Source organism: Callospermophilus lateralis, chromosome 7 (genome assembly GCF_048772815.1).
Source record: "Callospermophilus lateralis isolate mCalLat2 chromosome 7, mCalLat2.hap1, whole genome shotgun sequence".
NCBI lineage: Eukaryota > Metazoa > Chordata > Mammalia > Rodentia > Sciuridae > Callospermophilus > Callospermophilus lateralis.
In genome coordinates this window covers 661914-689349 of record NC_135311.1, presented here as the reverse complement: position 1 = coordinate 689349, position 27436 = coordinate 661914, and the positions used below count along the sequence as shown (strand labels likewise).

Genomic DNA, 27436 nt, shown 5'->3' with positions numbered 1-27436 from the left:
TGTCTCCAGGAGAAGGGAGATGGCCAGGAAGGAAGGGAGGAAAAGCAGAGCAAAGCGTGGTCGGGCTAGGGAAGCGCTGACTACGGACTCTCCTCTGCGGAGACCATCAAGGGGAGACTTTCAACAGCACCAAGGCTCCAGGAGGCGACATGGCCTGAAACCAGAATTTTTCTTCTGCAAATACAAATGGTTCCAGCAAGGAAGACAAGGTTGGTGGACATATGCTGGGAGGGTCCAGAGTGCCTACACAGGATGCTGACCCTTTGCAGAAGACACGCGCAAGGACGGGGTGATTTCTTCAGTGTGGCCCACATGAGTAGATCTGGGTGAAAGTTACCAGGGAGCAGATTTCACTGCACCGAAGAAAGGCCATTCCACGTACCAGAGATGTCCAGAGGTGAACACTGCCGGGGACACGCATGTGCCCCGCCCCTGAGCCGCTCAGACAAAGGCTGAGGGTGATGAGGTGACCTTCAAGTTGCCAATGAGAAGTCGGACCCAGTGATTCTCCACAGTGAAGCTCTGTGGGTCCACTTATTGTGGAAATAGAGACGCTGCTCTTGATGAAGCCCCAAGATAGCCGTGTCCCTACAGGGCACAGTCCGACTCTCCCATTCTCCCAGCGGCCCAGGACAGAGCACTGGTCACCCATCTTCAGGAGAATGGCTGAATGAGAAACGGCCGCGTCCCCTCTGGCTCACTAACGTCCTCGGGCCCTTGGTGCTGTCCAGCTCTGTGCTCCTCTCTCCCCGTTCTTCCCACTCTCCAAGACAAACCTCTCTTCTGCCCTCACATCTCCAGCACCTCCCCCACCCTCACTGCAGCGCATGCGGGTGCTTCCCACGCAGAGTAAGTCAAAGGGACCCAAGGGACTCCCGGGCCGCGCCTTCTCGCTGTGGCCTGGCTGAGGGCACATCCCCTGGGCGCCACCAGCCTCCATCTCTGCCCCCCTCCAGGCCCCCCAGCTGACTGCCCTCCCACGCCTGGGTCTCTTGGGACCCATGGCTTCCATCACGCACAGACCTTCCGCATTTCTCCTGGGTCTGGAAGGTCGTTCCTTGACAGAGATCGTTAATGTCCTGTTTCCTTCTTCCTTTCTCGCATGAGCCCAGCCAGGCTCTCGCCCCTCCTCTCCCACACGGCTCTCGCCAGACCCCCAAGACTCACCTGGCTGGAGGCTCCCGCGGCCCTCGGGCACATGTCCTCCGACACTTGCAGCCTGGGCTTTATTCCTTCTTCCTTCCCCCTGGAAACACTTGTCGCTGTGGCCTTCCTGCCCACACCCCCACCTTCCTCTGATCTCGCTGGCTGCCCCTTTTCAATTATGTGGCTGGTCTCTGCTGTTCCCTATCAGCTTCCAAGTGCCCCACGGTCCAGGCTGTGGACTGTTTTTCCGTTAATTTCCTTGGTGACCTCACCTAGTTTCATGGTTTTAAAATGTCATTTCAATGCTATTGACTCCAAATTTGTCATCAGCCCAGACATCTCTCTTGAGCTCCCAAATCTCGTACCACCTCCTCAACATCTAACTGAGTGTTTAACAGGCATCTCCAATATGACAAACGGATTTGGGACCTTACCTAGTGAATGCTGCGGTACCCGGCCACCCTGCTTCCGGACAGAGACCCTCCTCCCCCAAGACCCTCTGGAAGTTCCCTTCAGCTGACGGGAGCCGTCTTGATGGAGCTGGCTTCCTCCTCTGGCGACTCTTGCCCAATGCCTGGTCAATGGGGGGTCCCTGGCTTCAATCTGATTGGGCTCTGAAGAGTCTTTGCAGGGCTGGGGCGCAGCTGAGTGGCAGAGCTCGTGCCTGGCCTGCATCAGGGCCCTGGGCTCCAGCCCAACCCTGCAGAACAACAGTCACTGCAGCTCTGTGTGAAGCCGACCGAGCCCTTGGTCACCACGGATCACAGTGCAACGTCCCTATCCATGCTACCCCTCTCACTCCTTGGTAGGCGGTGTCCAGAGGTTGTCTCTGGAAACATCAGCCTCCTCCCAGTGTTTCCTGCAGAGCTGAAGACAGCAATGCTGGGATGATCCTAGGAAAACAGACCCTAAAAGGGGTGTGGGGAACGGACCACCGACCCCTGGCTGGGGAGACAGGACTGGTTTTCAAGGCTATTATCATCGATTGTCCTCTCAGTGAGATGTCCGTGAAACCCCCACTGTCATGTGCTTATGGCCCTCCATCAGGCTTATCAGTTTTGTGTTCTGTCGTTACCTGTGTACACGTTCAGGGCTTGTTGCATCTTCTTTAAAATGGACATTTTTATCGTTATCGACGCCCTTCTTTGTTCCTGGCTATGTGTCTTACTCTGAAGTGTTCTTTGTTTCTCTTTAGCTAGTTTAGTGATGTGAGACAATGATTTCACATTTGGCCTCAGTGATCATTTTTGCATTTAATTCTCTTCTTTTTCATTCAGGGCCTCTTTGGATATACCTTCTCTACGGAGTGTCTAAAGACACATTAATTTCCTGGTGCACATGGTGTTCTTGGAATCTGCTCTCTCTTGCCATTTCCGTCAGGCTGTTGCCTGGATATCCAATATGATTATTTGTTCAATGTCATTGAAAGCTTCTTTCAGGCATTTCCCCACCAAGAGTGGTAGGTAGCCCCGAATAGAATAATTAGAAGACTGACAGTCCTATAGTATGAGAGACTTTGCAAATATCCTTCTTTGCTGGGTGTTGCAAAAGAAATGAAAAATCTATCCACAAAATACTTATTCACAAAGATTCCTGGGAGTCTTATTTGTAATATCACCAAACTGAAAATGACTCAAGTTCCCATCAACAAGATGAACAGAAGGACACATTGTGGCACATTGACACAATGGAATGCCAACAACATTAAAAAGTTACAAGTTGTGGATATGCAGAATCTTAAAGACCTTTGGTCCGACTTGGAAGAGTTCTATTTACAGGTCCATCTTCACTGGTTGCAAAGACCAAGCAAGTCTTAAAGGGCCATGGGGTGAGGGAAGGAGAAGCAAAGGGCCATGGGGTGAGGGAAGGAGAAGCAAAGGGCCATGGTGTGAGGGAAGGAGAAGCAAAGGGCCATGGGGTGAGGGAAGGAGAAGCTATATTAAAACAGCAAGAATGGCCTCTTGGGGGAAGGAGCATCTGATACGTGATCTGGAGAATGAGACAGTCATAAGAAGAGCTGGGGATAGACCTCAGGCTAAAGGAATAGCAATTCAAAGTCCTTTAGTCAGGAGAAGTTTTACTTTGCTGGTGGGAGACCCCTGTGGCTGAAGCAGAAGAGCAGAGTAGGGAAGGCCTGTGTGAACTGGGGGGAGCAGCAGGAGATAAGGCGGCAGGGAGGCAGGACAGATCTTGTAACTCCACAACTAGGGCCAGGGGTGCACTCCTGAAAAGCCCCTTGGCTGGAGCTGTTATACTAAAATGTACATTGCATGTTTTTTGAGAAGTTATTTCCATTATTTGAAAAATCTCCTCTTTCTAGTCAATCTTCCCCATCCTCAAACCCAGGCAACTACTTTCATATTTCTGTCACCATAGACTGGAATACACATGGAGGAATCTGGTGCTCTGGGCTAGGTGGAATGCGGGTACCTCCAAACACTGATACAGACTGTTTCTCTCCCTGGCAGACACAGCTATGCACAAACGTGAGCCCCAAGCCACACCCCAGGGACCCGCTCCTCCGGCCACACCTGCCTCCAGTTACCACTCAGTTAACCCCACCAGGGGACAATGATTTCTCTGTGTCCTCTACTCTGTACCATTGGTCTACCAGTCTGTTTTGGGGCCAATACCATGCTGTTTTTGTTACTATTGCTCTGAGTATAGTTTAAGGCCTGGTATAGTGATGCCACCTGCTTCACTCTTCCTGCTAAGGATTGCTTTAGCTATTCTGGGTCTCTTATTTTTCCAGATGAATTTCATGATTGCTTTTTCTATTTCTATGAGGAATGCCATTGGGATTTTGATCAGTAGTGCATTAAGTCTGTATAGCGCTTTTGGAAGTGTGGTCATATTGATAATATTAATTCTGCCTATCCTAGAGCAAGGTAGATCTCTCCATCTTCTAAGGTTTTCTTTGATTTCTTTCTTTAGGGTTCTGGAGTTTTCATTGTAGAGATCTTTCACCTCTTTTGTTAAGTTGATTCCCAAGTATTTTACTTTATTTTCTGGGGGTAGTTTTCTTCATTTCTCTTTTAGAGGATTTGTCACTGATATACAGAAATGCCTTTGCTTTATGGGTGTTGATTTTACATCCTGCTACTTTGCTGAAGTCATTTACTAGTTCTAGAAGTTTTCTGGTGGAGCTTTTTGGGTCTTCCAGGTATAGAATCATGCTGTCAGGAAAGAGAGCTAATGCAAGTTCTTCTTTTCCTGTATGTGTCTCTTTGATTTCTTTGCCTGTCTGATTGCTCTTTGTTAGTATTTTATTAAGAAGTTTTGCATGTGTGTGCATCAGAAATATTGGCCTGAAGTTTTCTTTCCTTGATGGGTCTTTGTCTGGTTTCGGTGTCAGAGTGAAGCTAGCTTCACAGAATGAATGTGGAAGGCTCCCTCCGTCTCTATTTCACGGAATAGTCATTTTTGATTTCCTGCCTAGGGTTTTCAGGTCTCAGCCAAGTAACAGTGTCAGTGTCTGAAAGTGTTTCTCACACGCTCTTCTCCTGAGTTTAGTAGTGTCAAGCCTCGCATTGATATTTCTGGTCCGTGTTGAGCTGATTGCTGTGCAGGACGAAGAGCAGTGGGGTTCCAGTCTTCCACCTGGGATAGCCTGTTCCCAGCTCGTTTCCTGAGGGACTCTCCTCCTCCGGTCTGCGTTTGGCACTGCTATGAGTCGGCTGTCTGTGGACGAGTGGGTTGTCTCTGGGATCTCTCGTCTATTGCGGTGGTCTGTGTTTTAGTGCACTGTCATGCTGTTTGGGTTATGATAGCTTTGGAGAGTGTGTTGAAGTCAGGGATTGGGATGCTGAGAGCTTTGTTCTTTTTGCTCAAGATTGCTGTGTTTATTCAGGATTTTTTGGGCTTCTATATGTATTTACTGATTTTTTTCTAATTCTATGAAGTCATTTGTATTTAAATGGGGATTTTATGGAATCTGCACACCACTCTGGGAAGTATGGACATTTTGACAATGTGATTGTTCCAGTCCATGAATAGGGGCATTCATTCACTCATTCATTCTGCTTTGTGTGTGTGTGCTTTCTTCTATTTTTTGATCAGTGTTGTACTTTTCCCCATAGAAGTCTTTCTATTCCTGGGTCAAGTTTATTTTCACATATTTTATTTTTATAGCTATTATGAATGGAATTGCTATCATATTTTTTCTCAGCAAGTTCATTATTGCTGTATAAAATGCTGTTGATTTTTGTTTGCTGATTTTGTGTTCTGTAGCCCTACTGAATTTGCTTATCAGTGCTGAGATTCTTTTGGTAGAGTTTTAGATTTTTCAGTTTTTAGTTTTTTTAGAGTCATATCATCTTCCAACAGGGATAGTTTATTTATTCTCTTCTTATTAGTATGCTTTTTATTTCTTTCTCTTATCTAATTTTCCAGCCCAAACTTCTAGCACATGTTGAATAACAATGGTGAGTATGCACATTTCATCTGGTTCTAGATCTTGGGGAAAATGTTTTTCAATTTTCCCCATTCAACATCATTTTGGCTACCTTGTAGAAAACGATTTGAGATAACATTGAGTAGAATTAGAAAAACCGAAGGGTGAGCACTGTAGGGATCCCAGTAAGAACTGTTTGTGGGTAAGCCCAGGTTTGTGGTGGGTAGATGAGATGGTCTTCAGAAATAAGGGATCCAGTCGCATAGATTTGATGTTAAGTGTGGTTTGGCAATTGGTCAAAGATGAAGAGGGGGTCAGATAGAGGGCAGGAAGGATCAATGGTTTTATTTTTAAGATGGTAGATATATGACGCCTATTGGACATCTAAGAGGATGCTAAGTAGGCTCTCCAATCTGTAAGTCTTAAGCTCAAGAGAGATGTGCAGACTAGAAATGAAAAACTGAGAGCTGTCAGCAGGTGGGTTTCTAGGAATTGGTAAGGCACTAAGGCACTCACGAGGGCGTGGTGAGTGGCTGATACTTGACATCCTCTCTTAGGGAATGTCCTTCCTCCGCTCCTTCCTTCAAGTTACACAGCTTTATTTAGAAGACAAGGACAACCCACAACCCAGCCCTCCCACTCCCAAGGTCCTGGCCACATTGACCTTGAGCTCAGGACAGACGGGCATCCTGCAGAGGAAAGACAGTCAGAAGTCTGAGTCCAGAGGCCAGACCATGTGACCAGCCCAACTTATGCTGTTGGGGCCCAGGTTTTGCCTCCCACAAAGTGCAGTGTGTCACCGGTGAGCTGGGGCCCTGGAGACTCTGGGTGCTGGGTCTCACCTGCAGTCACGGCCATGATCAAAGCCAGAGGTGATTTCCAACCAATGCCTGGCGTGTGGTAGATTTCTTAGTTTATTAAGTAAATATTTAACTCAGGAAGATGAAAGCCAGGTAGCGATTGGTCTTATGTATGTAGAATGTTCATTGCAGAATAGGTGGACATGCAGCAGATGTTCAAAACACTCAAGTTAGTGAGGAAATAAAACAATGGAGTGCAAGAGCAGAACTGCCCCCCGTGGTCACTATGGATACCCCCAGGATAGTCTCAGGGGAATAGTCAAGAAGATGAGGCAGAACAATCTCTGTAGGTTGGTGGTCAGAAAAATCCTGTGATGATAAATTCATTGACACCTATTGGATTTTTTTATTTCAAATGATGTTGTGAAAGAACAACGAGGAGGAAAAAAAATAAATAAAAAGAAACTATAATGAAAACGTACAGAGAGCCCCCAAGTGAGTCTGAGAGTTTATGGGTTCTGTCACACAAATCTGGCGGCAGATCAGCCTGGACTGTGGAGGTAGGGGTGCAAGGTGCCTGCAGGAAGACCACCGCTGTGGCTGTGCAGACCTGGCAGGTGGCCAGCATCTCCCCTGTGGGTTCTGTGGCTGAGAGGGGGTAAGAATGAGTGCACCTGGACCAAGTTCAAGTCTACGGAGGTCCTCCCACTGTGGAGAGCTCGTTCCCAACAGCTCTGCAAGACCCTCCTCTTAGCATCCCTTCACTCTGTTACTTAGATTCATTCATGTAAATGTTATTTTATTATCATGAATGAAGACAATTATGAGCAAAAATCATGCAAAAAGATGCTTGAATGATTCATCTAGATGTACTTCATTCTATTCTCATTTTCTTTCCTTCTCTCTCCCGTCCCTTCACTTACTCTTTTTTTGTTTCTCTATTTTTATCCAAATATGTACTTATATCTTCACAAAATAGAGATCTTACTCTGCAGAGTTTTGTACCTTTTAAAAACTGTATCACAGCACAAACGTTTCCCCCTAGCTTTTATTATAGTGAAATGTATGATTTCCAATGGCTGTGTGATATTCCATTATGTAGAAATACGTGAAAAATGTCTAATTGATCCCATGTTGTTGAACGTTAGGTCGTATTCATGTTTCTGCTCTTGTAGAACTACTGTGATGGGCGTCTTTGGTATGATCATATACACTACTTCTCTATTTTAGATAAATGCTCGGAATCTGTGTTTTTGACAGGTTTCTTGAGAATTCTTTTTTGAGGAAACATTTTTCCCTTTGTATAGGCTTTACCTTTCTTAATGATTCTATATCTCTTTTCAGAATATATAAGTTCTTAGAAATCTTAATCAACCGGTTAGTTTTAGGCCAATTACTTTTGATATGTTATATTTTGGACAGTACATACCTCCCCCAGCTCACGTGTTGAAGCTTGGTCCCTAGCACTTCTGGGGGCCGTGGACCCCCTAGGGCTAAGGCCTAGTGGGAGGGAGCAGGCATCGAGGGGTGCCCTTGGGAGGCACGTAGGAGCTCCCCTTCCTCCTTCCTGGTTCCCACCAGGTGGGCAGTACCTTGCCCCCCCCTGCACCATGAAGTTCTGCCTCATCACAGCCTGGGAAACGGGTGGAGTGACTGGACTGAAACCGTGAGCCAAAGTAGATCTTTCTTCCCTTAATTTGCTTTTCTCAGGTATTTTGTCACAGTGACAGACAATTGACTAACAGAGGAAAACAGGAGAGGCGCTGCCCAAGAAGCGGGGCAGCTGTTGACTATACCTGATCATGTGGCTTATTAGCCTTTGGAACTGGTTTGCACAGGGGACTTGAAAGGTTTGGGGAAGCAGGGTAGGAAAAAATCTTAGCCTGCCGTAAGTGGAACTTAGGGGGAATGCTGGTGGAGGTCAGAAGACCAGAGGGCGGGTAGGAATTCAGACAGTAAAGGCCATGCTCAGGAGGCCTCAGTTGGAAATAAGGACTCTATCGGAGGCAGCGACATTCGTGTTGCATTCTGGCAAAGAACTTGTATGCATTTTGTCCCTGCCCTGAGGTTTCGAGGGAGCTGAGTTTAAGGGGGACGGATTAATTAACCTGGTGGGGAAGATTTCAAAGCGGTACAGAATTCAGGCTGAGACATGAGTGTTGTCGTCTGCCTTTAGATCAACCGTGAGAATGGGGTGCAAAGGAAGAGTGAAAGATCAGGAAAGCTCCAGTTTTGCCAGAAAAGAAGCGTGGGTGAAACTGCTGTCATGGAGGTGCAGTTGTAAAAGAGGTCGGAGCCGTTAGAGGCCAAACGCTGGCCCTGAGGTGGGAAGAAAGCTGTCTGAGGGCATCTTGGGGATCAGTAAGACTGCCTTCCCCGCCCGGCTGAAAGCCTAAAGTGCAGACCTGTCCTTTGAGAAGAGAGAGCCTGGGCGTCCTGCTCTACAGGCCACCTAGGAAGTCGTTTTGCCCACGCAGAGGTCAGTGCCACCTCAGCTCAAGCAGGCCTGGTGACTGTTGCTGCTGTCAGCAGACGGGACGTTGCTCCCGAGGTACTGGTTTTGCAGGCAGGTGGGATGCAGGAGTTGTGGGTCACAGAAGCTTCTACTGAGCTTCCAAAGGCAATCTTGGAGGCTAGGAGGTATGTGGCAGGGCCGGAGTCCCTCCAGCAGCCCTCAGAGGGTGACGCAGGAAGCTGTGAGAGCGAATCAGTGCAGGAGGCTGCAGGAGGCTGCAGGAGGCTGCAGGAGGCTGCAGGAGGTCAGAGGTCCGGGAAGGGGGCAGTGTCTGCTGAGGACAGGGACAGAGAGTGGTCAGGCGGGCCGCAGCTGGCAAGGTAATAGGGAGGCGCTGCCCAAGCCCGTTGGCGCTCACGTCATGCCATGGAGTGTCTGGATGCTGGACGTGGAGCTGCAGCGTTTAACCTGGTCCCTGCTGGGTCTCAGTCGTCCTTGGTCTGACCTTCCTCCCTCTCCCTGTGCTGCGAGACTTCCCTCTGCCTGTTGTGGTTGGAGGCATACACCTTGTCTGGGTGTGTACGGGCTCACAGCTGGGAGCTGTCCTTGAGTCTCAGAGGAGACTTTGGACTTGAAATCTTGAACAGTGCTGGAACTGTGAGACTTGGGGACTCCTGGAGACGGACCAAATGCATTTTGCAGTTAGCTGGACATGAGTCTTGGCTTCAGCAGTGGAATGTTGTATTTTGGATTTTCACTGTCCCCGAAAAGATCATATGTTAAAGGCTTGGTCTCCAGCGGACGCACTCCGTGGGGTGGTGGAATTTGGGCAGGAGGTGGGGTGTAGTTTGAGGACGTGGATGATTGACAGTGAGTCCTTGCAGAGTGTGTTGGGATACCCGCCCCTTGTTCATTCTTTCTCCCTCTTCCTCCCTCCCTCTGCTTCCTGGCTATGAAGAAGTAAGCAGATTTGCCCACCAGGCCTTCCCCACAGTGATATTCTGCCTAACACAAGTCTGCAGCCAGGAGCCAAGTGACTATGGACTGGAACTTGTGAAATTGTGAACAGAAATAAATCTTTCCTCTTTGAGGTCATTTTTCTCAGGTGTTTTGTCACGGTGATGGAAAGGTGACGAACAGGATGTATTTCCTCATTGATAAAAAACTATTACCAACAAAAATTTTCTTACCCAAGTATTTTATACTTCTCTTGGAACAATCTAGATGATGACCAATTTCCTACAAGTTTATTCATTTACATCTTGAACTGATATTGGACTCTCCCCCAGTATCTCTCTTCTAGATTTAGAGCCAGTGAGGGGTATTGGGTCAAATGGACTTTGACCCCAAGTAGATTTTTACCTTGGCTTTTCCACTGTGATTCTGGGTGAGAAATCTGTCCTTCCGGGTTCAGTTTATTCATGTGAATGATAAAGATAATCTCTATCACATAATTATGGAGAATTAGATTATATTATGTATTAGTTCATGTAAACCTCTCCTCTCTCTCTCTCTCTCTCTCTCTCGTGGTACTGGGGATTCAACCCAGGGCTTCATGAACGCTGGTCAAGTGCCCACCACTGAGCCGCACCCCGCCCCACACATGTCTCTTAAAGCACAAGCCGCCGTCTCTGTTCCACTACTTCCCAGGGATGTCCTCGCCAGCTCTACTGCTGTCCGCTCCGTCCAGGGGCCGACTCCTTTCTGCTGGACTGTGGGCCTCCCGTTTCCCTCGAGATGCCCAGGAGTGCGTTCTCACAGCGGCCTTAGCGGTTCTTTACGGACCTCTCCTGGCATTTTACCCTGGGCCCAGCCTTCCAGGGTACTGTCACAGAGACGGGAGAAAAGCCGCCTTTCCCCTCACTGCAGTGGCGTCCTGTCCTCCCCACCTCACCCGTGCCGTTCCCACCATTTCCCACACACTGGGAACGGGGACTTCTGGCTAAAACCCTTCAATAGCATCCCACAGTGAGGGGAGTGAAACCCAAGCCCCCAGTGACTTTGTGTGTGCCTATTCCTTTGACTTCATTTTGAACACTTTACCTCTTGCTCACTCGTATACAGCTGCGCCAACTTACTGCTCCCAACACATCCAGCACACTAAGCCCACCCACCTGCCCAAGTCCTATCCAGGTGAACTGAGGCGGAAAGTGAACAGAAGGAAGACCTGGATCTACGAGGAGAGCACACCGTCTCCCCAGCCAGCCACGCTCAGTCAGAGCGCCTCTCAACAGGGCCACGGGCAAATGCCGGGACACTGCATCATGCCCTACCTAGAAGGGACCTGGACTCTCCTGAGGGGGACAGTACTGGTGGTGTCAGGGTGGAAGCGCAGGACATGAAATGTAACAGCTGGTGAGGACACAAATATTCAACACTCCTTAGCAACAGGAGGAAAGGGAAGCTCTTATCCTGCGGAGGCTGCTGCCTCCACCATTCAGGTGGACGAACAATAGCCCTCCAAAGAGGTTCACGTCTGCCCCCCAGAACCGGCGAGGGGCAGGAGGCACTTGTGTGATGAGTCGAGGTTTTGAGATGGAGAGAGGGTCCTGGATTGTCTGGGTAGGTCCTGGATTGTCTGGGTAGGTCCTGGATTGTCTGGGTAGGCCCTGGATTGTCTGGGTACGTCTAATGTAGTCACACGGGGATTTATAGCACGAGGAGAGGTCCTGGATTGTCTGGGTAGGTCCTGGATTGTCTGGGTAGGTCCTGGATTGTCTGCGTAGGTCTAATGTAGTCACACGGGGATTTATAGCACGAGGAGAGGTCCTGGATTGTCTGGGTAGGTCCTGGATTGTCTGGGAAGGTCCTGGATTGTCTGGGTAGGTCCTGGATTGTCTGGGTAGGTCTAATGTAGTCACACGGGGATTTATAACACGAGGAAAGGTCCTGGATTGTCTGGGTAGGTCCTGGATTGTCTGGGTAGGTCCTGGATTGTCTGGGTAGGTCCTGGATTGTCTGGGAAGGTCCTGGATTGTCTGGGTAGGTCCTGGATTGTCTGGGTAGGTCCTGGATTGTCTGGGTAGGTCTAATGTAGTCACACGGGGATTTATAGCACGAGGAGAGGTCCTGGATTGTCTGGGAAGGTCCTGGATTGTCTGGGTAGGTCCTGGATTGTCTGGGTAGGTCCTGGATTGTCTGGGTAGGTCTAACGGAGTCACACGGGGATTTATAGCACGAGGAGAGGTCCTGGATTGTCTGGGTAGGTCCTGGATTGTCTGGGTAGGTCCTGGACTGTCTGGGTAGGTCCTGGATTGTCTGGGAAGGTCCTGGATTGTCTGGGTAGGTCCTGGATTGTCTGGGTAGGTCTAATGTAGTCACACGGGGATTTATAACACGAGGAGAGGTCCTGGATTGTCTGGGTAGGTCCTGGATTGTCTGGGAAGGTCCTGGATTGTCTGGGTAGGTCCTGGATTGTCTGGGTAGGTCTAATGTAGTCACACGGGGATTTATAACACGAGGAGAGGTCCTGGATTGTCTGGGTAGGTCCTGGATTGTCTGGGAAGGTCCTGGATTGTCTGGGTAGGTCTAATGTAGTCACACGGGGATTTATAACACGAGGAGAGGTCCTGGATTGTCTGGGTAGGTCCTGGATTGTCTGGGTAGGTCGTGGATGGTCTGGGAAGGTCCTGGATTGTCTGGGTATGTCCTGGATTGTCTGGGTAGGTCCTGGATTGTCTGGGTAGGTCTAATGTAGTCACACGGGGATTTATAGCACGAGGAGAGGTCCTGGATTGTCTGGGTAGGTCCTGGATTGTCTGGGTAGGTCCTGGATTGTCTGCGTAGGTCTAATGTAGTCACACGGGGATTTATAGCACGAGGAGAGGTCCTGGATTGTCTGGGTAGGTCCTGGATTGTCTGGGAAGGTCCTGGATTGTCTGGGTAGGTCCTGGATTGTCTGGGTAGGTCTAATGTAGTCACACGGGGATTTATAACACGAGGAAAGGTCCTGGATTGTCTGGGTAGGTCCTGGATTGTCTGGGTAGGTCCTGGATTGTCTGGGTAGGTCCTGGATTGTCTGGGTAGGTCCTGGATTGTCTGGGAAGGTCCTGGATTGTCTGGGTAGGTCCTGGATTGTCTGGGTAGGTCCTGGATTGTCTGGGTAGGTCTAATGTAGTCACACGGGGATTTATAGCACGAGGAGAGGTCCTGGATTGTCTGGGTAGGTCATGGATTGTCTGGGTAGGTCCTGGCTTGTCTGGGTAGGTCTAATGTAGTCACAAGGGATTTATAGCACGAGGAGAGGTCCTGGATTGTCTGGGAAGGTCCTGGATTGTCTGGGTAGGTCCTGGATTGTCTGGGTAGGTCCTGGACTGTCTGGGTAGGTCTAACGGAGTCACACGGGGATTTATAGCACGAGGAGAGGTCCTGGATTGTCTGGGTAGGTCCTGGATTGTCTGGGTAGGTCCTGGACTGTCTGGGTAGGTCAGGATTGTCTGGGAAGGTCCTGGATTGTCTGGGTAGGTCCTGGATTGTCTGGGTAGGTCTAATGTAGTCACACGGGGATTTATAACACGAGGAAGGTCCTGGATTGTCTGGGTAGGTCCTGGATTGTCTGGGAAGGTCCTGGATTGTCTGGGTAGGTCCTGGATTGTCTGGGTAGGTCTAATGTAGTCACACGGGGATTTATAACACGAGGAGAGGTCCTGGATTATCTGGGTAGGTCCTGGATTGTCTGGGAAGGTCCTGGATTGTCTGGGTAGGTCCTGGATTGTCTGGGTAGGTCTAATGTAGTCACACGGGGATTTATAACACGAGGAGAGGTCCTGGATTGTCTGGGTAGGTCCTGGATTGTCTGGGTAGGTCCTGGATTGTCTGGGAAGGTCCTGGATTGTCTGGGTAGGTCCTGGATTGTCTGGGTAGGTCCTGGATTGTCTGGGTAGGTCTAATGTAGTCACACGGGGATTTATAGCACGAGGAGAGGTCCTGGATTGTCTGGGTAGGTCCTGGATTGTCTGGGTAGGTCCTGGATTGTCTGGGTAGGTCTAATGTAGTCACACGGGGATTTATAGCACGAGGAGAGGTCCTGGATTGTCTGGGAAGGTCCTGGATTGTCTGGGTAGGTCCTGGATTGCCTGGGTAGGTCCTGGATTGTCTGGGTAGGTCTAACGGAGTCACACGGGGATTTATAGCACGAGGAGAGGTCCTGGATTGTCTGGGTAGGTCCTGGATTGTCTGAGTAGGTCTAATGTAGTCACACGGGGATTTATAGCACGAGGAGAGGTCCTGGATTGTCTGGGTAGGTCCTGGATTGTCTGGGTAGGTCCTGGATTGTCTGGGTAGGTCCTGGATTGTCTGGGAAGGTCCTGGATTGTCTGGGTAGGTCCTGGATTGTCTGGGTAGGTCTAATGTAGTCACACGGGGATTTATAACACGAGGAGAGGTCCTGGATTGTCTGGGTAGGTCCTGGATTGTCTGGGAAGGTCCTGGATTGTCTGGGTAGGTCCTGGATTGTCTGGGTAGGCTAATGTAGTCACACGGGGATTTATAACACGAGGAGAGGTCCTGGATTGTCTGGGTAGGTCCTGGATTGTCTGGGAAGGTCCTGGATTGTGTGGGTAGGTCCTGGATTGTCTGGGTAGGTCTAATGTAGTCACACGGGGATTTATAACACCAGGAGAGGTCCTGGATTGTCTGGGTAGGTCCTGGATTGTCTGGGTAGGTCTAATGTAGTCACACGGGGATTTATAACACGAGGAGAGGTCCTGGATTGTCTGGGTAGGTCCTGGATTGTCTGGGTAGGTCCTGGATTGTCTGGGTAGGTCCTGGATTGTCTGCGAAGGTCTAATGTAGTCACAGGGGATTTAAAACACGAGGAGAGGTCCTGGATTGTCTGGGTAGGTCCTGGATTGTCTGGGAAGGTCCTGGATTGTCTGGGTAGGTCCTGGATTGTCTGGGTAGGTCTAATGTAGTCACACGGGGATTTATAACACGAGGAGAGGTCCTGGATTATCTGGGTAGGTCCTGGATTGTCTGGGAAGGTCCTGGATTGTCTGGGTAGGTCCTGGATTGTCTGGGTAGGTCCTGGATTGTCTGGGAAGGTCCTGGATTGTCTGGGTAGGTCCTGGATTGTCTGGGTAGGTCCTGGATTGTCTGGGTAGGTCTAATGTAGTCACACGGGGATTTATAGCACGAGGAGAGGTCCTGGATTGTCTGGGTAGGTCCTGGATTGTCTGGGTAGGTCCTGGATTGTCTGGGTAGGTCTAATGTAGTCACACGGGGATTTATAGCACGAGGAGAGGTCCTGGATTGTCTGGGAAGGTCCTGGATTGTCTGGGTAGGTCCTGGATTGCCTGGGTAGGTCCTGGATTGTCTGGGTAGGTCTAACGGAGTCACACGGGGATTTATAGCACGAGGAGAGGTCCTGGATTGTCTGGGTAGGTCCTGGATTGTCTGGGTAGGTCTAATGTAGTCACACGGGGATTTATAGCACGAGGAGAGGTCCTGGATTGTCTGGGTAGGTCCTGGATTGTCTGGGTAGGTCCTGGATTGTCTGGGTAGGTCCTGGATTGTCTGGGAAGGTCCTGGATTGTCTGGGTAGGCTAATGTAGTCACACGGGGATTTATAACACGAGGAGAGGTCCTGGATTGTCTGGGTAGGTCCTGGATTGTCTGGGAAGGTCCTGGATTGTCTGGGTAGGTCCTGGATTGTCTGGGTAGGCTAATGTAGTCACACGGGGATTTATAACACGAGGAGAGGTCCTGGATTGTCTGGGTAGGTCCTGGATTGTCTGGGAAGGTCCTGGATTGTGTGGGTAGGTCCTGGATTGTCTGGGTAGGTCTAATGTAGTCACACGGGGATTTATAACACCAGGAGAGGTCCTGGATTGTCTGGGTAGGTCCTGGATTGTCTGGGTAGGTCTAATGTAGTCACACGGGGATTTATAACACGAGGAGAGGTCCTGGATTGTCTGGGTAGGTCCTGGATTATCTGGGTAGGTCCTGGATTGTCTGGGTAGGTCCTGGATTGTCTGCGAAGGTCTAATGTAGTCACAGGGGATTTAAAACACGAGGAGAGGTCCTGGATTGTCTGGGTAGGTCCTGGATTGTCTGGGTAGGTCCTGGATTGTCTGGGTAGGTCCTGGATTGTCTTGGTAGGTCCTGGATTGTCTGCGAAGGTCTAATGTAGTCACAGGGGATTTATAACACGAGGAGAGGTCCTGGATTGTCTGCTTAGGTCCTGGATTGTCTGGGTAGGTCCTGGATTGTCTGGGTAGGTCCTGGATTGTCTGCGAAGGTCTAATGTAGTCACACGGGGATTTATAACATGAGGAGAGGTCCTGGATTGTCTGGGTAGGTCCTGAATTGTCTGCGAAGGTCTAATGTAGTCACACGGGGATTTATAACACGAGGAGAGGTCCTGGAAAGTCTGGGTAGGTCCTGGATTGTCTGGGTAGGTCCTGGATTGTCTGGGTAGGTCTAACGGAGTCACACGGGGATTTATAACACGAGGAGAGGTCCTGGATGGTCTGGGTAGGTCCTGGATTGTCTGGGTAGGTCTAATGTAGTCACATGGGGATTTATAGCACGAGGAGAGGTTCTGGATTGTCTGGGTAGGTCCTGGATTGTCTGGGTAGGTCCTGGATTGTCTGGGTAGGTCTAATGTAGTCACATGGGGATTTATAGCACGAGGAGAGGTCCTGGATTGTCTGGGTAGGTCCTGGATTGTCTGGGTAGATCTAATGTAGTCACACGGGGATTTTAAGCACGAGGAGAGGTCCTGGATTGTCTGGGTAGGTCCTGGATTGTCTGGGTAGGTCTAATGTAGTCACAAGGGGATTTATAACACGAGGAGAGGTCCTGGATTGTCTGGGTAGGTCCTGGATTGTCTGCGTAGGTCTAATGTAGTCACACGGGGATTTATAACATGAGAAGAGGTCCTGGATTGTCTGGGTAGGTCTAATGTAGTCACATGGGGATTTATAGCACTAGGAGAGGTCCTGGATTGTCTGGGTAGTTCTAATGTAGTCACATGGGGATTTATAATTCGAGGAGAGGTCCTGGATTGTCTGGGTAGGTCTAATGTAGTCACATGGGGATTTATAGCACGAGGAGAGGTCCTGGATTGTCTGGGTAGGTCTAACGTAGTCACATGGGGATTTATAGCACGAGGAGAGGTCCTGGATTGTCTGGGTAGGTCTAATGTAGTCACATGGGGTTTTATAACTCGAGGAGAGGTCCTGGATTGTCTGGGTAGGTCTAATGTAGTCACATGGGGATTTATACCACGAGGAGAGGTCCTGGATTGTCTGGGTAGGTCTAACGTAGTCACACGGGGATTTATAGCACGAGGAGAGGTCCTGGATTGTCTGGGTAGGTCCTGGATTGTCTGGGTAGGTCTAACGGAGTCACATGGGGATTTATAGCACGAGGAGAGGTCCTGGATTGTCTGGGTAGGTCCTGGATTGTCTGGGTAGGTCTAATGTAGTCACATGGGGTTTATAACTCGAGGAGAGGTCCTGGATTGTCTGGGAAGGTCTAATGTAGTCACATGGGGATTTATAGCACGAGGAGAGATCCTGGATTGTCTGGGTAGGTCCTGGATTGTCTGGGTAGGTCTAATGTAGTCACACGGGGATTTATAGCAGGAGGAGAGGTCCTGGATTGTCTGGGTATGTCTAATGTAGTCACATGGGGATTTATAGCACGAGGAGAGGTCCTGGATTGTCTGGGTAGGTCCTGGATTGTCTGGGTAGGTCCTGGATTGTCTGGGTAGGTCCTGGATTGTCTGGGTAGGTCTAATGTAGTCACACGGGGATTTATAGCCCGAGGAGAGGTCCTGGATTGTCTGGGTAGGTCGTGGATTGTCTGGGTAGGTCTAATGTAGTCACACGGGGATTTATAGCAGGAGGAGAGGTCCTGGATTGTCTGGGTAGGTCTAATGTAGTCACACGGGGATTTATAACACCAGGGGAGTTCCTGGATTGTCTGGGTAGGTCCTGGATTGTCTGGGTAGGTCTAATGTAGTCACATGGGGATTTATAGCACGAGGAGAGGTCCTGGATTGTCTGGGTAGGTCCTGGATTGTCTGGGTAGGTCCTGGATTGTCTGGGTAGGTCCTGGATTGTCTGGGTAGATCTAATGTAGTCACATGGGGATTTATAACACCAGGAGAGGTCCTAGATTGTCTGTGTAGGTCTAATGTAGTCACATGGGGATTTATAACACCAGTAGAGGTCCTGGATTGTCTGGGTAGGTCCTGGATTGTCTGGGTAGGTCTAACGGAGTCACACGGGGATTTATAACACCAGGAGAGGTCCTGGATTGTCTGGGTAGGTCCTGGATTGTCTGGGTAGGTCTAATGTAGTCACATGGGGATTTATAGCATGAGGAGAGGTCCTGGATTGTCTGGGTAGGTCCTGGATTGTCTGGGTAGGTCTAACGGAGTCACATGGGGATTTATAGCATTAGGAGAGGTCCTGGATTGTCTGGGTAGGTCCTGGATTGACTGGGAAGGTCTAACGGAGTCACATGGGGATTTATAGCATTAGGAGAGGTCCTGGATTGTCTGGGTAGGTCCTGGATTGTCTGGGTAGGTCTAACAGAGTCACATGGGTGTTTATAGCATTAGGAGAGGTCCTGGATTGTCTGGGAAGGTCCTGGATTGTCTGGGTAGGTCTAATGTAGTCACACGGGGATTTATAACACGAGGAGAGGTCCTTGATTGTCTAGGTAGGTCCTGGATTGTCTGGGAAGGTCCTGGATTGTCTGGGTAGGTCCTGGATTGTCTGGGTAGTTCTAATGTAGTCACACGGGGATTTATAGCACGAGGAGAGGTCCTGGATTGTCTGGGTAGGTCCTGGATTGTCTGGGTAGGTCCTGGATTGTCTGCGAAGGTCTAATGTAGTCACAGGGGATTTAAAACACGAGGAGAGGTCCTGGATTGTCTGGGTAGGTCCTGGATTGTCTGGGTAGGTCCTGGATTGTCTGGGTAGGTCTAATGTAGTCACACGGGGATTTATAACACGAGGAGAGGTCCTGGATTGTCTGGGTAGGTCCTGGATTGTCTGGGTAGGTCTAATGTAGTCACATGGGGATTTATAGCACGAGGATAGGTCCTGGATTGTCTGGGTAGGTCCTGGATTGTCTGGGTAGGTCCTGGATTGTCTGGGTAGGTCCTGGATTGTCTGGGTAGGTCTAGTGTAGTCACACAGGGATTTATAGCACGAGGAGAGGTCCTGGATTGTCTGGGTACGTCCTGGATTGTCTGGGTAGGTCTAATGTAGTCACACGGGGATTTATAGCAGGAGGAGAGGTCCTGGATTGTCTGGGTAGGTCTAATGTAGTCACACGGGGATTTATAGCAGGAGGAGAGGTCCTGGATTGTCTGGGTAGGTCCTGGATTGTCTGGGTAGGTTCTGGATTGTCTGGGTAGGTCCTGGATTGTCTGGGTAGGTCTAATGTAGTCACACGGGGATTTATAGCACGAGGAGAGGTCCTGGATTGTCTGTGTAGGTCCTGGATTGTCTGGGTAGGTCTAATGTAGTCACATGGGGATTTATAACACCAGGGGAGGTCGTGGATTGTCTGGGTAGGTCTAATGTAGTCACAGGGGGATTTATAGCACGAGGAGAGGTCCTGGATTGTCTGGGTAGGTCCTGGATTGTCTGGGTAGGTCCTGGATTGTCTGGGTAGGTCCTGGATTGTCTGGGTAGGTCTAATGTAGTCACACGGGGATTTATAGCACGAGGAGAGGTCCTGGATTGTCTGGGTAGGTCCTGGATTGTCTGGGTAGGTCTAATGTAGTCACATGGGGATTTATAACACCAGGGGAGGTCCTGGATTGTCTGGGTAGGTCTAATGTAGTCACACGGGGATTTATAGCACGAGGAGAGGTCCTGGATTGTCTGGGTAGGTCCTGGATTGTCTGGGTAGGTCCTGGATTGTCTGGGTAGGTCCTGGATTGTCTGGGTAGGTCTAATGTAGTCACACGGGGATTTATAGCACGAGGAGAGGTCCTGGATTGTCTGGGTAGGTCCTGGATTGTCTGGGTAGGTCTAATGTAGTCACATGGGGATTTATAGCACGAGGAGAGGTCCTGGATTGTCTGGGTAGGTCTAATGTAGTCACACGGGGATTTATAACACCAGGGGAGGTCCTGGATTGTCTGGGTAGGTCCTGGATTGTCTGGGTAGGTCTAATGTAGTCACATGGGGATTTATAGCACGAGGAGAGGTCCTGGATTGTCTGGATAGGTCCTGGATTGTCTGGGTAGGTCCTGGATTGTCTGGTAGATCTAATGTAGTCACATGGGGATTTATAACACCAGGAGAGGTCCTGGACTGTCTGGGTAGGTCTAATGTAGTCACATGGGGATTTATAGCATGAGGAGAGGTCCTGGATTGTCTGGGTAGGTCCTGGATTGTCTGGGTAGGTCCTGGATTGTCTGGGTAGGTCCTGGATTGTCTGGGTAGGTCTAATGTAGTCACACGGGGATTTATAGCACGAGGAGAGGTCCTGGATTGTCTGGGTAGGTCCTGGATTGTCTGGGTAGGTCTAATGTAGTCACATGGGGATTTATAACACCAGGGGAGGTCCTGGATTGTCTGGGTAGGTCTAATGTAGTCACACGGGGATTTATAGCACGAGGAGAGGTCCTGGATTGTCTGGGTAGGTCCTGGATTGTCTGGGTAGGTCCTGGATTGTCTGGGTAGGTCTAATGTAGTCACACGGGGATTTATAGCACGAGGAGAGGTCCTGGATTGTCTGGGAAGGTCCTGGATTGTCTGGGTAGGTCCTGGATTGCCTGGGTAGGTCCTGGATTGTCTGGGTAGGTCTAACGGAGTCACACGGGGATTTATAGCACGAGGAGAGGTCCTGGATTGTCTGGGTAGGTCCTGGATTGTCTGAGTAGGTCTAATGTAGTCACACGGGGATTTATAGCACGAGGAGAGGTCCTGGATTGTCTGGGTAGGTCCTGGATTGTCTGGGTAGGTCCTGGATTGTCTGGGTAGGTCCTGGATTGTCTGGGAAGGTCCTGGATTGTCTGGGTAGGTCCTGGATTGTCTGGGTAGGTCTAATGTAGTCACACGGGGATTTATAACACGAGGAGAGGTCCTGGATTGTCTGGGTAGGTCCTGGATTGTCTGGGAAGGTCCTGGATTGTCTGGGTAGGTCCTGGATTGTCTGGGTAGGCTAATGTAGTCACACGGGGATTTATAACACGAGGAGAGGTCCTGGATTGTCTGGGTAGGTCCTGGATTGTCTGGGAAGGTCCTGGATTGTGTGGGTAGGTCCTGGATTGTCTGGGTAGGTCTAATGTAGTCACACGGGGATTTATAACACCAGGAGAGGTCCTGGATTGTCTGGGTAGGTCCTGGATTGTCTGGGTAGGTCTAATGTAGTCACACGGGGATTTATAACACGAGGAGAGGTCCTGGATTGTCTGGGTAGGTCCTGGATTGTCTGGGTAGGTCCTGGATTGTCTGGGTAGGTCCTGGATTGTCTGCGAAGGTCTAATGTAGTCACAGGGGATTTAAAACACGAGGAGAGGTCCTGGATTGTCTGGGTAGGTCCTGGATTGTCTGGGAAGGTCCTGGATTGTCTGGGTAGGTCCTGGATTGTCTGGGTAGGTCTAATGTAGTCACACGGGGATTTATAACACGAGGAGAGGTCCTGGATTATCTGGGTAGGTCCTGGATTGTCTGGGAAGGTCCTGGATTGTCTGGGTAGGTCCTGGATTGTCTGGGTAGGTCCTGGATTGTCTGGGAAGGTCCTGGATTGTCTGGGTAGGTCCTGGATTGTCTGGGTAGGTCCTGGATTGTCTGGGTAGGTCTAATGTAGTCACACGGGGATTTATAGCACGAGGAGAGGTCCTGGATTGTCTGGGTAGGTCCTGGATTGTCTGGGTAGGTCCTGGATTGTCTGGGTAGGTCTAATGTAGTCACACGGGGATTTATAGCACGAGGAGAGGTCCTGGATTGTCTGGGAAGGTCCTGGATTGTCTGGGTAGGTCCTGGATTGCCTGGGTAGGTCCTGGATTGTCTGGGTAGGTCTAACGGAGTCACACGGGGATTTATAGCACGAGGAGAGGTCCTGGATTGTCTGGGTAGGTCCTGGATTGTCTGGGTAGGTCTAATGTAGTCACACGGGGATTTATAGCACGAGGAGAGGTCCTGGATTGTCTGGGTAGGTCCTGGATTGTCTGGGTAGGTCCTGGATTGTCTGGGTAGGTCCTGGATTGTCTGGGAAGGTCCTGGATTGTCTGGGTAGGCTAATGTAGTCACACGGGGATTTATAACACGAGGAGAGGTCCTGGATTGTCTGGGTAGGTCCTGGATTGTCTGGGAAGGTCCTGGATTGTCTGGGTAGGTCCTGGATTGTCTGGGTAGGCTAATGTAGTCACACGGGGATTTATAACACGAGGAGAGGTCCTGGATTGTCTGGGTAGGTCCTGGATTGTCTGGGAAGGTCCTGGATTGTGTGGGTAGGTCCTGGATTGTCTGGGTAGGTCTAATGTAGTCACACGGGGATTTATAACACCAGGAGAGGTCCTGGATTGTCTGGGTAGGTCCTGGATTGTCTGGGTAGGTCTAATGTAGTCACACGGGGATTTATAACACGAGGAGAGGTCCTGGATTGTCTGGGTAGGTCCTGGATTATCTGGGTAGGTCCTGGATTGTCTGGGTAGGTCCTGGATTGTCTGCGAAGGTCTAATGTAGTCACAGGGGATTTAAAACACGAGGAGAGGTCCTGGATTGTCTGGGTAGGTCCTGGATTGTCTGGGTAGGTCCTGGATTGTCTGGGTAGGTCCTGGATTGTCTTGGTAGGTCCTGGATTGTCTGCGAAGGTCTAATGTAGTCACAGGGGATTTATAACACGAGGAGAGGTCCTGGATTGTCTGCTTAGGTCCTGGATTGTCTGGGTAGGTCCTGGATTGTCTGGGTAGGTCCTGGATTGTCTGCGAAGGTCTAATGTAGTCACACGGGGATTTATAACATGAGGAGAGGTCCTGGATTGTCTGGGTAGGTCCTGAATTGTCTGCGAAGGTCTAATGTAGTCACACGGGGATTTATAACACGAGGAGAGGTCCTGGAAAGTCTGGGTAGGTCCTGGATTGTCTGGGTAGGTCCTGGATTGTCTGGGTAGGTCTAACGGAGTCACACGGGGATTTATAACACGAGGAGAGGTCCTGGATGGTCTGGGTAGGTCCTGGATTGTCTGGGTAGGTCTAATGTAGTCACATGGGGATTTATAGCACGAGGAGAGGTTCTGGATTGTCTGGGTAGGTCCTGGATTGTCTGGGTAGGTCCTGGATTGTCTGGGTAGGTCTAATGTAGTCACATGGGGATTTATAGCACGAGGAGAGGTCCTGGATTGTCTGGGTAGGTCCTGGATTGTCTGGGTAGATCTAATGTAGTCACACGGGGATTTTAAGCACGAGGAGAGGTCCTGGATTGTCTGGGTAGGTCCTGGATTGTCTGGGTAGGTCTAATGTAGTCACAAGGGGATTTATAACACGAGGAGAGGTCCTGGATTGTCTGGGTAGGTCCTGGATTGTCTGCGTAGGTCTAATGTAGTCACACGGGGATTTATAACATGAGAAGAGGTCCTGGATTGTCTGGGTAGGTCTAATGTAGTCACATGGGGATTTATAGCACTAGGAGAGGTCCTGGATTGTCTGGGTAGTTCTAATGTAGTCACATGGGGATTTATAATTCGAGGAGAGGTCCTGGATTGTCTGGGTAGGTCTAATGTAGTCACATGGGGATTTATAGCACGAGGAGAGGTCCTGGATTGTCTGGGTAGGTCTAACGTAGTCACATGGGGATTTATAGCACGAGGAGAGGTCCTGGATTGTCTGGGTAGGTCTAATGTAGTCACATGGGGTTTTATAACTCGAGGAGAGGTCCTGGATTGTCTGGGTAGGTCTAATGTAGTCACATGGGGATTTATACCACGAGGAGAGGTCCTGGATTGTCTGGGTAGGTCTAACGTAGTCACACGGGGATTTATAGCACGAGGAGAGGTCCTGGATTGTCTGGGTAGGTCCTGGATTGTCTGGGTAGGTCTAACGGAGTCACATGGGGATTTATAGCACGAGGAGAGGTCCTGGATTGTCTGGGTAGGTCCTGGATTGTCTGGGTAGGTCTAATGTAGTCACATGGGGTTTATAACTCGAGGAGAGGTCCTGGATTGTCTGGGAAGGTCTAATGTAGTCACATGGGGATTTATAGCACGAGGAGAGATCCTGGATTGTCTGGGTAGGTCCTGGATTGTCTGGGTAGGTCTAATGTAGTCACACGGGGATTTATAGCAGGAGGAGAGGTCCTGGATTGTCTGGGTATGTCTAATGTAGTCACATGGGGATTTATAGCACGAGGAGAGGTCCTGGATTGTCTGGGTAGGTCCTGGATTGTCTGGGTAGGTCCTGGATTGTCTGGGTAGGTCCTGGATTGTCTGGGTAGGTCTAATGTAGTCACACGGGGATTTATAGCCCGAGGAGAGGTCCTGGATTGTCTGGGTAGGTCGTGGATTGTCTGGGTAGGTCTAATGTAGTCACACGGGGATTTATAGCAGGAGGAGAGGTCCTGGATTGTCTGGGTAGGTCTAATGTAGTCACACGGGGATTTATAACACCAGGGGAGTTCCTGGATTGTCTGGGTAGGTCCTGGATTGTCTGGGTAGGTCTAATGTAGTCACATGGGGATTTATAGCACGAGGAGAGGTCCTGGATTGTCTGGGTAGGTCCTGGATTGTCTGGGTAGGTCCTGGATTGTCTGGGTAGGTCCTGGATTGTCTGGGTAGATCTAATGTAGTCACATGGGGATTTATAACACCAGGAGAGGTCCTAGATTGTCTGTGTAGGTCTAATGTAGTCACATGGGGATTTATAACACCAGTAGAGGTCCTGGATTGTCTGGGTAGGTCCTGGATTGTCTGGGTAGGTCTAACGGAGTCACACGGGGATTTATAACACCAGGAGAGGTCCTGGATTGTCTGGGTAGGTCCTGGATTGTCTGGGTAGGTCTAATGTAGTCACATGGGGATTTATAGCATGAGGAGAGGTCCTGGATTGTCTGGGTAGGTCCTGGATTGTCTGGGTAGGTCTAACGGAGTCACATGGGGATTTATAGCATTAGGAGAGGTCCTGGATTGTCTGGGTAGGTCCTGGATTGACTGGGAAGGTCTAACGGAGTCACATGGGGATTTATAGCATTAGGAGAGGTCCTGGATTGTCTGGGTAGGTCCTGGATTGTCTGGGTAGGTCTAACAGAGTCACATGGGTGTTTATAGCATTAGGAGAGGTCCTGGATTGTCTGGGAAGGTCCTGGATTGTCTGGGTAGGTCTAATGTAGTCACACGGGGATTTATAACACGAGGAGAGGTCCTTGATTGTCTAGGTAGGTCCTGGATTGTCTGGGAAGGTCCTGGATTGTCTGGGTAGGTCCTGGATTGTCTGGGTAGTTCTAATGTAGTCACACGGGGATTTATAGCACGAGGAGAGGTCCTGGATTGTCTGGGTAGGTCCTGGATTGTCTGGGTAGGTCCTGGATTGTCTGCGAAGGTCTAATGTAGTCACAGGGGATTTAAAACACGAGGAGAGGTCCTGGATTGTCTGGGTAGGTCCTGGATTGTCTGGGTAGGTCCTGGATTGTCTGGGTAGGTCTAATGTAGTCACACGGGGATTTATAACACGAGGAGAGGTCCTGGATTGTCTGGGTAGGTCCTGGATTGTCTGGGTAGGTCTAATGTAGTCACATGGGGATTTATAGCACGAGGATAGGTCCTGGATTGTCTGGGTAGGTCCTGGATTGTCTGGGTAGGTCCTGGATTGTCTGGGTAGGTCCTGGATTGTCTGGGTAGGTCTAGTGTAGTCACACAGGGATTTATAGCACGAGGAGAGGTCCTGGATTGTCTGGGTACGTCCTGGATTGTCTGGGTAGGTCTAATGTAGTCACACGGGGATTTATAGCAGGAGGAGAGGTCCTGGATTGTCTGGGTAGGTCTAATGTAGTCACACGGGGATTTATAGCAGGAGGAGAGGTCCTGGATTGTCTGGGTAGGTCCTGGATTGTCTGGGTAGGTTCTGGATTGTCTGGGTAGGTCCTGGATTGTCTGGGTAGGTCTAATGTAGTCACACGGGGATTTATAGCACGAGGAGAGGTCCTGGATTGTCTGTGTAGGTCCTGGATTGTCTGGGTAGGTCTAATGTAGTCACATGGGGATTTATAACACCAGGGGAGGTCGTGGATTGTCTGGGTAGGTCTAATGTAGTCACAGGGGGATTTATAGCACGAGGAGAGGTCCTGGATTGTCTGGGTAGGTCCTGGATTGTCTGGGTAGGTCCTGGATTGTCTGGGTAGGTCCTGGATTGTCTGGGTAGGTCTAATGTAGTCACACGGGGATTTATAGCACGAGGAGAGGTCCTGGATTGTCTGGGTAGGTCCTGGATTGTCTGGGTAGGTCTAATGTAGTCACATGGGGATTTATAACACCAGGGGAGGTCCTGGATTGTCTGGGTAGGTCTAATGTAGTCACACGGGGATTTATAGCACGAGGAGAGGTCCTGGATTGTCTGGGTAGGTCCTGGATTGTCTGGGTAGGTCCTGGATTGTCTGGGTAGGTCCTGGATTGTCTGGGTAGGTCTAATGTAGTCACACGGGGATTTATAGCACGAGGAGAGGTCCTGGATTGTCTGGGTAGGTCCTGGATTGTCTGGGTAGGTCTAATGTAGTCACATGGGGATTTATAGCACGAGGAGAGGTCCTGGATTGTCTGGGTAGGTCTAATGTAGTCACACGGGGATTTATAACACCAGGGGAGGTCCTGGATTGTCTGGGTAGGTCCTGGATTGTCTGGGTAGGTCTAATGTAGTCACATGGGGATTTATAGCACGAGGAGAGGTCCTGGATTGTCTGGATAGGTCCTGGATTGTCTGGGTAGGTCCTGGATTGTCTGGTAGATCTAATGTAGTCACATGGGGATTTATAACACCAGGAGAGGTCCTGGACTGTCTGGGTAGGTCTAATGTAGTCACATGGGGATTTATAGCATGAGGAGAGGTCCTGGATTGTCTGGGTAGGTCCTGGATTGTCTGGGTAGGTCCTGGATTGTCTGGGTAGGTCCTGGATTGTCTGGGTAGGTCTAATGTAGTCACACGGGGATTTATAGCACGAGGAGAGGTCCTGGATTGTCTGGGTAGGTCCTGGATTGTCTGGGTAGGTCTAATGTAGTCACATGGGGATTTATAACACCAGGGGAGGTCCTGGATTGTCTGGGTAGGTCTAATGTAGTCACACGGGGATTTATAGCACGAGGAGAGGTCCTGGATTGTCTGGGTAGGTCCTGGATTGTCTGGGTAGGTCCTGGATTGTCTGGGTAGGTCTAATGTAGTCACACGGGGATTTATAGCACGAGGAGAGGTCCTGGATTGTCTGGGTAGGTCCTGGATTGTCTGGGTAGGTCTAATGTAGTCACACGGGGATTTATAGCACGAGGAGAGGTCCTGGATTGTCTGGGTAGGTCTAATGTAGTCACACGGGGATTTATAACACCAGGGGAGGTCCTGGATTGTCTGGTAGGTCCTGGATTGTCTGGGTAGGTCTAATGTAGTCACATGGGGATTTATAGCACGAGGAGAGGTCCTGGATTGTCTGGATAGGTCCTGGATTGTCTGGGTAGGTCCTGGATTGTCTGGTA

General features: G+C 49.9%; 1 non-coding gene across 1 annotated transcript; it reads right to left on the bottom strand.

The window, feature by feature from the left end:
- Window positions 1-6292: 6292 nt before the first annotated feature.
- On the bottom strand, window positions 6293-6427 carry LOC143642017 (small nucleolar RNA ACA64). Its single transcript, XR_013155566.1, has one exon. It is a non-coding gene; the product is annotated as a small nucleolar RNA ACA64 (small nucleolar RNA).
- Between the last annotated feature and the right edge of the window lie 21009 nt (window positions 6428-27436).